At 44.9% G+C, this 9,124-nt stretch overlaps 1 pseudogene; it reads right to left on the reverse strand.

Moving 5' to 3' along the window:
* Window positions 1-235: 235 nt before the first annotated feature.
* On the reverse strand, window positions 236-920 carry LOC138510900 (large ribosomal subunit protein uL1 pseudogene; annotated as a pseudogene).
* Window positions 921-9,124: the final 8,204 nt, after the last annotated feature.

Raw genomic sequence — 9,124 nt, forward strand, 5'->3', positions numbered from 1 at the left:
GTGAGGTTTTACTTCTTCATGTGGGGCCTTCGACAAATTTAAATCAACCATCATAATACATAGTGCATATTACAATACAAAAATTTAATTCAATCATCATAATATATTGTGCATATTTTAATGCAGGCTTTTGTAAAATACATTTTAGACCTCTGGCTCATGTTCGAGGACACAGGGGATGAAGGGGATGCAAGAGGGGCTGAAGAAAAATTAACTCTGACTTTTTTTTCAGGCTTTATAACATTTTATTTTCATAACTGCAGGATTTAGTACAGGCACTGGGGTTGCCCCATGGTGCTCTTGATGTAAAGAGCACGCACATTCTGCCAGTTCCTTTTCAGCAGCGACACCAGGAAATTAATAGCAAGATGAATGTTGTACACCAGCTCATCGTCCATCATCTTCACGTGGCCAACCGCAACAGCAAGACAGAGGACCTTTTTCATCTGAAACTTGATGGTGGACTTTACTTCATCAACTTTCGCAACCATGTTTTCATTATGGGTCAAGAGCGAAGGGAATTTTCCATCCTTGTTCAGACCAGGTCCAAGGATACGAGGAATCTGCTTAATCAAGGACTCTGAGCCCAGGAAGGCATCATATTTGTTTGCTAGTTTATTCACCATCTTTTTGTTCTTGTTTAGCTTCTTCAGAGCCTCAATGTCCATGTGGGGCATGTCGACCGCCTTAACCTCGTCACAATGCTGCTGGTCTCCCAGGACACGAACGGAGAACTTGGGGCGAGGGAAAGCCTTTAGCCTGACTGTGCCTGTGTAATGCTTGTCCTTCTGGGGGTCATAGTTCTTCAGACTGATCTGTAGCTCCACAGTTTCGAAGAACTTGCATGGTTTCTGATTGGACCCCTGAAGGAGCTCCTTCATCCCTTCATACAAGGTGTCGCAGGAGACTTTGCTACTCATCTCTGTGGTCTCAAAGACACAAGGACGGAGCGCGCAATTCCGACTCTGCAGTTATATATAACTCTGTCTTGAACATGAGATTAATATTTAGTAAAAATCTTGTACATTTATATTAAGTAAACTTTACTGTCCTGTGGGCAAAAGTGGGGGAGAAGAATCAGCAGGTGTGGCCATTTCTTTCACTGCGAGGGTCAGGCTTTAGTCTTCCTGTGACTGGAATACATGGTTGGTGACACAGAAAATACCATTGTAGAAACTACAAATAACATGTTGAGCTGGGAAGAGTCTACCCAGGCTGAAATATGACTGATGATGAAGTGCTTTGCTGATTGTGGCCTATGAGCCATATGCAATGGATAAGGAAAACTGATGGACTGTCACATAGCTAGGACTGGGTGGGCTCATTTCAAAGGCTTGCTGGAAGAGTTTAGATTTGTAGGGAAGGGGGCAGCCCCGTCACACACCCGTAAGCACTTTAGAATGAGGCGCGATGCATTTGAAGCTCTATGAAGGGCCAGGGCGGTGAGGAGGGGCGGTGAAAAGACCACCCCAATATATTAGCACCCCACCTCAATATAATAAAATATAATCAACTCACATAGTGTAGCGCAGAGCGTGAGCAACATTGCTAATTTTGCATAGATGTTAGTGATCGTAGTTTAGTGACAAGGCCTGCGTGGCGAATGCAGAATTGCATGGACTAGGCCTAAATTGTGAAATGAGGGAAATCTCCACCATGCCCGAGCTCCCACAAGGACAGTCCACACCCCCAACTGCCACAACATCTATTCATTGTTCTAACAGCGTTGCAAAGATGTGTTTTTTAGAGGAATGTGCCCTACAAGGCAATGATCAGAGACTGGTGCCTGGTGTGCATGTTATCTCACACTGGCCAAAGCATGACCCGGCCCAGCCCCATGCAACCACGATGTATAGCCCATATAACTGACTGACCCCGAAGACCCCAGAATTCCATGGCACCAGGTGCCCTCTGACCACCAAACCTAAAAGAAACATGTCCAGAATGCTCAAAGAGCACAGATATTGCATGTCTTTGAATTACAACCATGTGATTTGTAATGCGAGGTAATAGGAGGGATATAGTTCAAAATCAGGGTGGAGACCTTGGAGCCAGATGGTGCGGTAAGGAGTGAGTGAAATGTGTGTGGAGGTCAGAGTGCCCCGGAACCTCCTTTGAGCTAGCCCTAAAATCTATCAGGCGCACAGTATAAAGACAAAGTAGGATAGTGATAGGAGTGTAGTTAATTTGTTCTTTGATCTTCGACGTGAGAAGAAGATGATCACTGCAGCATCCACGTGATGGAAGACGGATGGACTGGGCTGGAACTAATGACCTGGCATCTTTTATGGAACAGGTGGATCATGTATAGGTGCACACAAACCAGTAGCGCAGACTTCAACTGTATATATTGCGTCATCAGTGACAATGCTTTTCTTTACAAGATTCTGCTTGTACTACTTTTTGGCAAAACGTTCTTGGCAGCAGAGTAGTTTGCTGTAGCGCTCATCTGTGTATGAAATTAAAACTTGTTATCCATACAAGATCGACTTGGGCCTTTCTTCCTTAGCGAGTTGTATTCTCTCTGCTGTGAATGTTCAGGGACTTGCCTTTGATTGGTGACCCCAACGTGATCCCAGCACCCCCGTACCTGCGGGGCTTCCAGGCAGCCCCTCCAGAAGGAGACACGCCCACCTACAGTGACCGATCCCGAAAAAACATGTGCTCCGAGTGGTATAACAGAAGCCATTTTAAGAGAAGTCCTCTCTGCTCTTTAAGCGGGGCGTGGCTCATAGGAGAGTGCAAGCCGGTGTTGGAACCCCATGATGGAGGAGTTCGGGTGAGCACATACATGTGAGTAGACTCTTGTAATCGATAACAAATAGGGGACAGGTGCATGAGGAAGTGTGAGAGTTGTGAGCACGTGGAGAGTGAGGTCGTTAATGTGACATGGGTGTGGTTTGTGTTATTTCTTGTTGGTGTTTGTACTGTGAAGAGATTTTTTGATAAGTCATTATAAGGTAAGGCAAAGATAGGCAGGTAGCCCTTCCTTGGAAGAGAAAGGATGGTGGTACCACAAACAAATATATTATTTAAAGGAGGAATAAGGAAATAAATGTAGTGGTCTCATATAGGTAATAAGCCTGGAACAAGTAGTGGTTGTTATTTTAGCTTGTTATTTCAGTTTATTATATTCGTGTTTCATTGGATGAAGAACATGCTCTAGGAGGGGCATTAATTGTGTGTGTCGTGGCGTGGTGGGTCATTGAATGGTTGTGTGAAGTAGTGTGTTGGCGTGGGGGAGGAGAACAGAAAAGGGTGAAGGTTGATTTTCCTTTTTTCTTGTTACAAGCAGCGGCAGTGTGCGTGGCACGTTAGCCGGGCTTTGCGGGATTACCAAGACAATAGACAGCAGTAGCATGGGTGGAGGAACAACACTAGAGTGTATGTATAAGGCCCTGCCACTGTACCATGATAGGGTGGAGAAATACCATACGTCGTAAATCACCGAGATGGGAGGAGGGTGGATGTCCTGAATCCATGGCCAGAGTACATATGTCCACATTTTTTGTATCTGAGTATAAGGGGAAACAGCTACAGAATAGAAAAGACATTTTTTGTCCTCTGGCGCATGTTCGAGGACGAAAGGGATGCAAGAGGGGCACAAAGACAGAGAGATGGAATTTGCAGAAAGGGAGAAGGATGGGGGCATCAGCAGAGCACAGGGGATTGTAGGGTGTGATGTGATAGGGACCCCCTCAGCTGTGATAGGGACCCCTTCAACACCAGTAACACCACAGGCTACTGCTCCCCTACCCGCATATATAAACCCACCTGAAAGGACGGCATCCACGGGTGTCAGGTCAAGAGAGTGCAAAGACAGGTTATCAGAGTTGTTCACAGAACTGGACAGGATACATGCATCCTCAAGAGAAGTGGCCGATTTAGGGGCACAGCAAAATAGATCAGGAGAATGGAGATCACAAGATATTTTGCTCAGAATGGATAAGGGAGGAATAAGAAATGTATGTGTTGAAAAGGAATGAAGCACAGGTAAATGGACACTTTTGGACACAATACAGTAGTGGGAAATGGTGAGAGGGAGGAAAACAGTGACTTGTTTGCGAGCAACAGGGCTATGAAGAAGAAAGAGGTGAAGAGGCAGCAGAGAATACCTCCAAGCAGCAGGCACATTGGGGGGGCAGGTTGAGGAGTAGGGCCGGCCAAATGGTGTTAGCAAGAAAAAGGGGAATTGTGAAGAAGGGTGTGGAAAGTGGGGCAAAGATGCAGATTCACCTGGTATGTAAGGGGGTAGGGAGAACACAGTATGTGCCCTGGCTGCCAATGGATAAGAATAATTTAATTAAGGCTCGCCCACAGCTCACAGCAGGGGAGAGCAAGTGGATATATGCATTTGAGAAGCAAACAACGGGGGTGCCCCTGGCAGTGGGTGATAGTAAGAGCTTTCTGGTTGCTATAATTGGGGACCAGGCTGGGGATGTGTGGGTTGAAGCTAGGTATCCGGGTATAACTCTGGTGGACGATGAACATGATAGAGCATTGTTTAATGGAATTAGAGCACAGGTGTGGGATGCATTATGGAGAGCCTTCCCGGATATCCCCGATTTACAGTCCCTGATGCAGTGTACAATGGCTGATGAGGATTCAGCTTAATTTATTCTTAAATTACAAGAGATGTAGAGAGCTGAAACGGGAGAACAGTTGGATTGTTCAATATCATTTTTCAATTTTATTGTAAAGAGAGGATAGCCAAAGGAAGTGTATAAGGCATTAGATAAGATTGTGGGTGTTGAGGCAAAGGGGTGGCAGGAGATCCAGAGTATAATAGTGCATCATTGAAAAAGGATTAAGGAACGGGAGAGGTAGACATCTCAAAGGCGTCAGGCAGAGGAAGCAAAATTGGTATAAAAGAAATAGACAGAGGTTGTTCTAGTACCTGTGGTGACGCCTATGCAGGTAGAGGGGACAGAGAGTATCCAACAAGTTGTGAGCACCACCATCGATGCACCCTGAGCAGAAAGGGAACACAGACAGTTTGGCACGAAGCAACAGTTACCCAGCACACAGTGGCAGCAGGGAGGACCGCAGTGAAGAATAGGGGGCTTCCGAGGTACAAGAGCAGGATGATTAGGATCCAGAAGAGGTGGGTTTGGACCATCACAACCTTATAATAGTTTAAGGTGGGGGCATTTTGCAAGGGAGTGCAGGAGTAGGCCTGTAATGATGTACAATTATGGGTCACAGCCGCAGGGCCCCAGGCCCCAAGATCCCCAAGGGCTTGGGTGTCTGCAACAGCATCAAGGGTATTGGAACCAAGGGTATTCACAGGGGCAACACCAAACATATGATCAATATCATTAAACATCTAATATGAAGGTGCGGCACCCACCAGAGCAGCAGCAGGGCAGTGCTACCATGATCAATAGGGTACTGAGTGGGACCACTGCTCCCTTCAGAGAAGCAGCAGTAATGTGGGACAACCCCTTCTTGTTCCCTGGAACAAACATATACCCTGAATAGGACAGCCCACAGAGAACACTTGCGTGTCCTATCTTGTCAATGACCATCCACCCTGTAGAGGAACCCTTGGTGGGGGCGGATACAGGAAACAACCAGTTCATATTTATGGTGGACTCCGATGCAATACAATCATTCATCATGGAGGGGAATTTTCCATTATCAGGCAAATATCTTGAACTGCAGGGATTTTCTGGGGCTATTTCCACGGTTCCATACACTGAGGAGCTGGACTTAAAAGTGGGAGGGAAGGTGGTGCGGGCTCCCTTGCTATATTCTGAAAGTTCCCTGTCAATTTGCTGGGCAGGAACCTGCTCAGCAAATTAAACCTGACAACATCGTTTACAGATTGCGATATAGCTTGCTTCACACCTGGGATACGTGCGATACGGGCAATGCTGATAATACGCACAATAAGAAGGGAGTTTGAGGTTTGCGGGATTCCCGTGGACCCTGACCTGTTCATTTAAGTATTACTGTGCTTGTGGAGGCAGTGACTCAGATTGCCAAGCAGTGTTGGCGAGTGCCGACAGATTTAATTTTTCGTCCAGTTGTGTCACCTGAGGTGGTGGAGGGAACAATATTGTTGTTTTATTTAAAGAGATTGTTGGTTTCTGACAAGAGGGTTATCCTGCTAGGAATTGACAGGGATGGTTGTGAGTGGTGCACAGTGCTCTGTAAAGATCTGATAGTACAATTAAAAGAAGTGACGGATGAAAAGCTGTTTGAGAACAATGACAAAGATGGTAAAATAGTATCCCCTGTGACATAATAGTCAATAATAATAAGGGTGCAGTGCCCTCTGATTGCAGTACTAACCTGACCTCTATTTCTTGACGAAGATATACAACATGTGACTACAAATCCACATAATGTGGAACTACTAAAAGACGTGACCCCTGTGCATATAACATTGAAGTTAGGTGCGGTGCTAGCCAGGCTAAAACAATATCCATTATCAATGGAGGCAGAGGAGGGTATTAGAAAGAGAATACAGGCCCTACTGGACCAGGGGATCATTGTACCATTGGCGTCTCCATGTAACACAGCAATATAACCTGTTAAAAAAATCAACAGGGGCAATTGGCGAATTATCCAGGACTTGTGCCCCCTAAATGAAGTGGTGCAAAAAGAATTTCCAGTCGATCCTTAATCCTGACACAGTTGTATACAGTATCCCTAAAGAAGCTACATACTTCACTATATTGGACTTGAAAAATGCATCATTCTCGATTCCACTCCATCCTGAATCAAGGTGCCTCACACCATTTACACAGGGCCTGATGCGGTTCGAAAATACTAGGTTACCTCAGGGGTACTGTGAGAGTCCAAGCATCTTTAACAGGATATTGCATGCTGACTTAAGGAGTATTTAGGTGCCCAGTACGATTATCCAGTACGTGTATGATCTGTTAGTGTGTAGTGACAGTGAGCAACACTCCCGTAAGGGTTCCATTACGCTCCTACAATTGCTGGCCTATAAGGGGTACGATGTTGATAAGTCTAAGTTGCAATAACTGCCAACAGGAGGTGCTCTATCTAGGACAGTTCATATCAGTGAATAGTAAAAGGATACAACCAGGGCAGTGTCAGTATGCGCCACCCGCCGACCCGCCTCAGTTAAAGAAATGCAGATGTTTTTGGGGCTGTGCAATTGCTGTAGGGCATGGATCTTAAATTATGTGGCATACACAAGACCACATTTGCAAACCCTTAGTGAAGCACAAAAAAACAAAGGATCAAAAGTTACAATGGATTGCAGATCAAACATTTTGACGATTTAAAAGAAGTCAATAGTTTTGTACCCGTAATGGCCACCCCAGACTACATGCAGGAAGTTCACTTATTCTCACTTTCAGATGGCTGCGGTATTGACACAGAAGAGCACTATGGACCAAAATACATTGACCTATTACAGCAGCACTCTGGATTCTGTGTTGCAAGGGCAGTTCGCGTGCAAACAAGCTTTAGCAGCTGCTACTTTTGCAATAGAGAAAAGTTCTACAATTGTAATGTGGTGCTCATTTACATTGTATGTGGAACACTCTTTGTTTGCCATTCTTGTCGAAATAGAAAGTATACTGTGCCTCGTATTGTAATGAATATATTTAATATTGGCCTACGCCAAGCTGCTCGAAAGTCGCTTGCGAAAGAAATCTGTGTCGCAAGGTCCTGACCTTAAATCCATGTAAGCCGCCATTTTAGGTCAAACCGCCATTTTAGGATTCGTTGTGTAAAAGTCACCCTGTGAGCTAAAATGGTGACGATGTCATTCCAGAATACAACATGGCCGTCTTGACCTCTGTACATAGCTAATGTGTAATTTGCCTGCAGGCCACTTGTTGAGGTCATGAACTGAGACCTTGTCCTTCACTGACCTATGTGTAGAAGGATTACTTGTACAATGAAAACTAATCCTCGAGCATATGTTAAGACAATGTATTCAAATACTGAACGAAGAACATCTGTTTAACTACATTGTATTAATGTTTAAGAAGGCCTGCATGGAAATCTTTAGAATACACAGTTATTGCATACGCTTGTTGATACATGTATTAAAGGCAAACCAGTTATATGCGGTTATTTGAGGCTTGGCACGAACCCTAGATCGGTGATATATTAAAAGGAATATTAACCCGAAGTGGGGCTGGACATCGCACCTGCTAAATGTATAAAAAGCGAATGCATTCTAATGTACAGCGTCTCTCACTGAACACACTGAACCACGCTGGAGTTTGTTGTGTTGTACTGAGGACCGATAGCTATCTGATTTTGCTCTGTTTATGTAACTGGATTCAGTATAAAATAAAGTACTTTGTATGTTCCTTTGTAACCCGTGTTCGGTGTATTTCCTTTTGGGGTACTCAGCCTCGATATTCTTTTTCTGTTTTCACATTCTGGAGAGGTCAAAATCTACCCTGACTATATAAAAGTCTTCTCCGTATGAAATTATCAATTCTAAACCCCATATTCATGTGTTTAGATGCAAAACAGTGAATCCTACCACCTTTTTGACAGACATGCCTACTACAGAGGATTTAACAATGCACGACTCTGCAAAATATGAGGGAGAGGAGGATGACATCCCCAAAGCGAAAGACTGCACATTGTTGGAGGGTGAGATACACTTTGGTGATGGTCATCCACAATTGACCAGGAGAGAGGACAAAGACATACAAGGGCAGCAGTGGTGCGGCTTGAGAAAGGGGAGTATGAGATCGTCATCATGAAAAGATTGCCATGCATTATTCTGCACAGGGGGCGGAACTCATAGTGCTCATTGAAGCTTTGAGGGCATTGCAAGGGTGTTATGTCACAATATATTCAGACTGGGCGTACGTCAAAACAATGGTGCACGCCGGTCTATCCCGCTGGAAGAAGAGAGAGATTTGGAGGGTGGATGAATCGTCGGAGCAGCATGCAGCAATGCTAGAAATACTGATATAAGCATTATCCCAGCCATCTGTTATGGCGGTTGTCAAGTGCACAGTTCACACACACGGGACAGACAAAATATCAATGGGGAATGCAGCTGCTGATGCAGCAGCCAAAATGGCATCGTATCTGCCAAACAAAATGCTTGCTGAATACATTGTAACCACCTCACCAGTAAGCGAACATCCGATACCTTATACAGCATTGCCCA

This window comes from Ambystoma mexicanum, chromosome 6p (genome assembly GCF_040938575.1).
Source record: "Ambystoma mexicanum isolate Mex_15411 chromosome 6p, UKY_AmexF1_1, whole genome shotgun sequence".
Lineage (NCBI taxonomy): Eukaryota > Metazoa > Chordata > Amphibia > Caudata > Ambystomatidae > Ambystoma > Ambystoma mexicanum.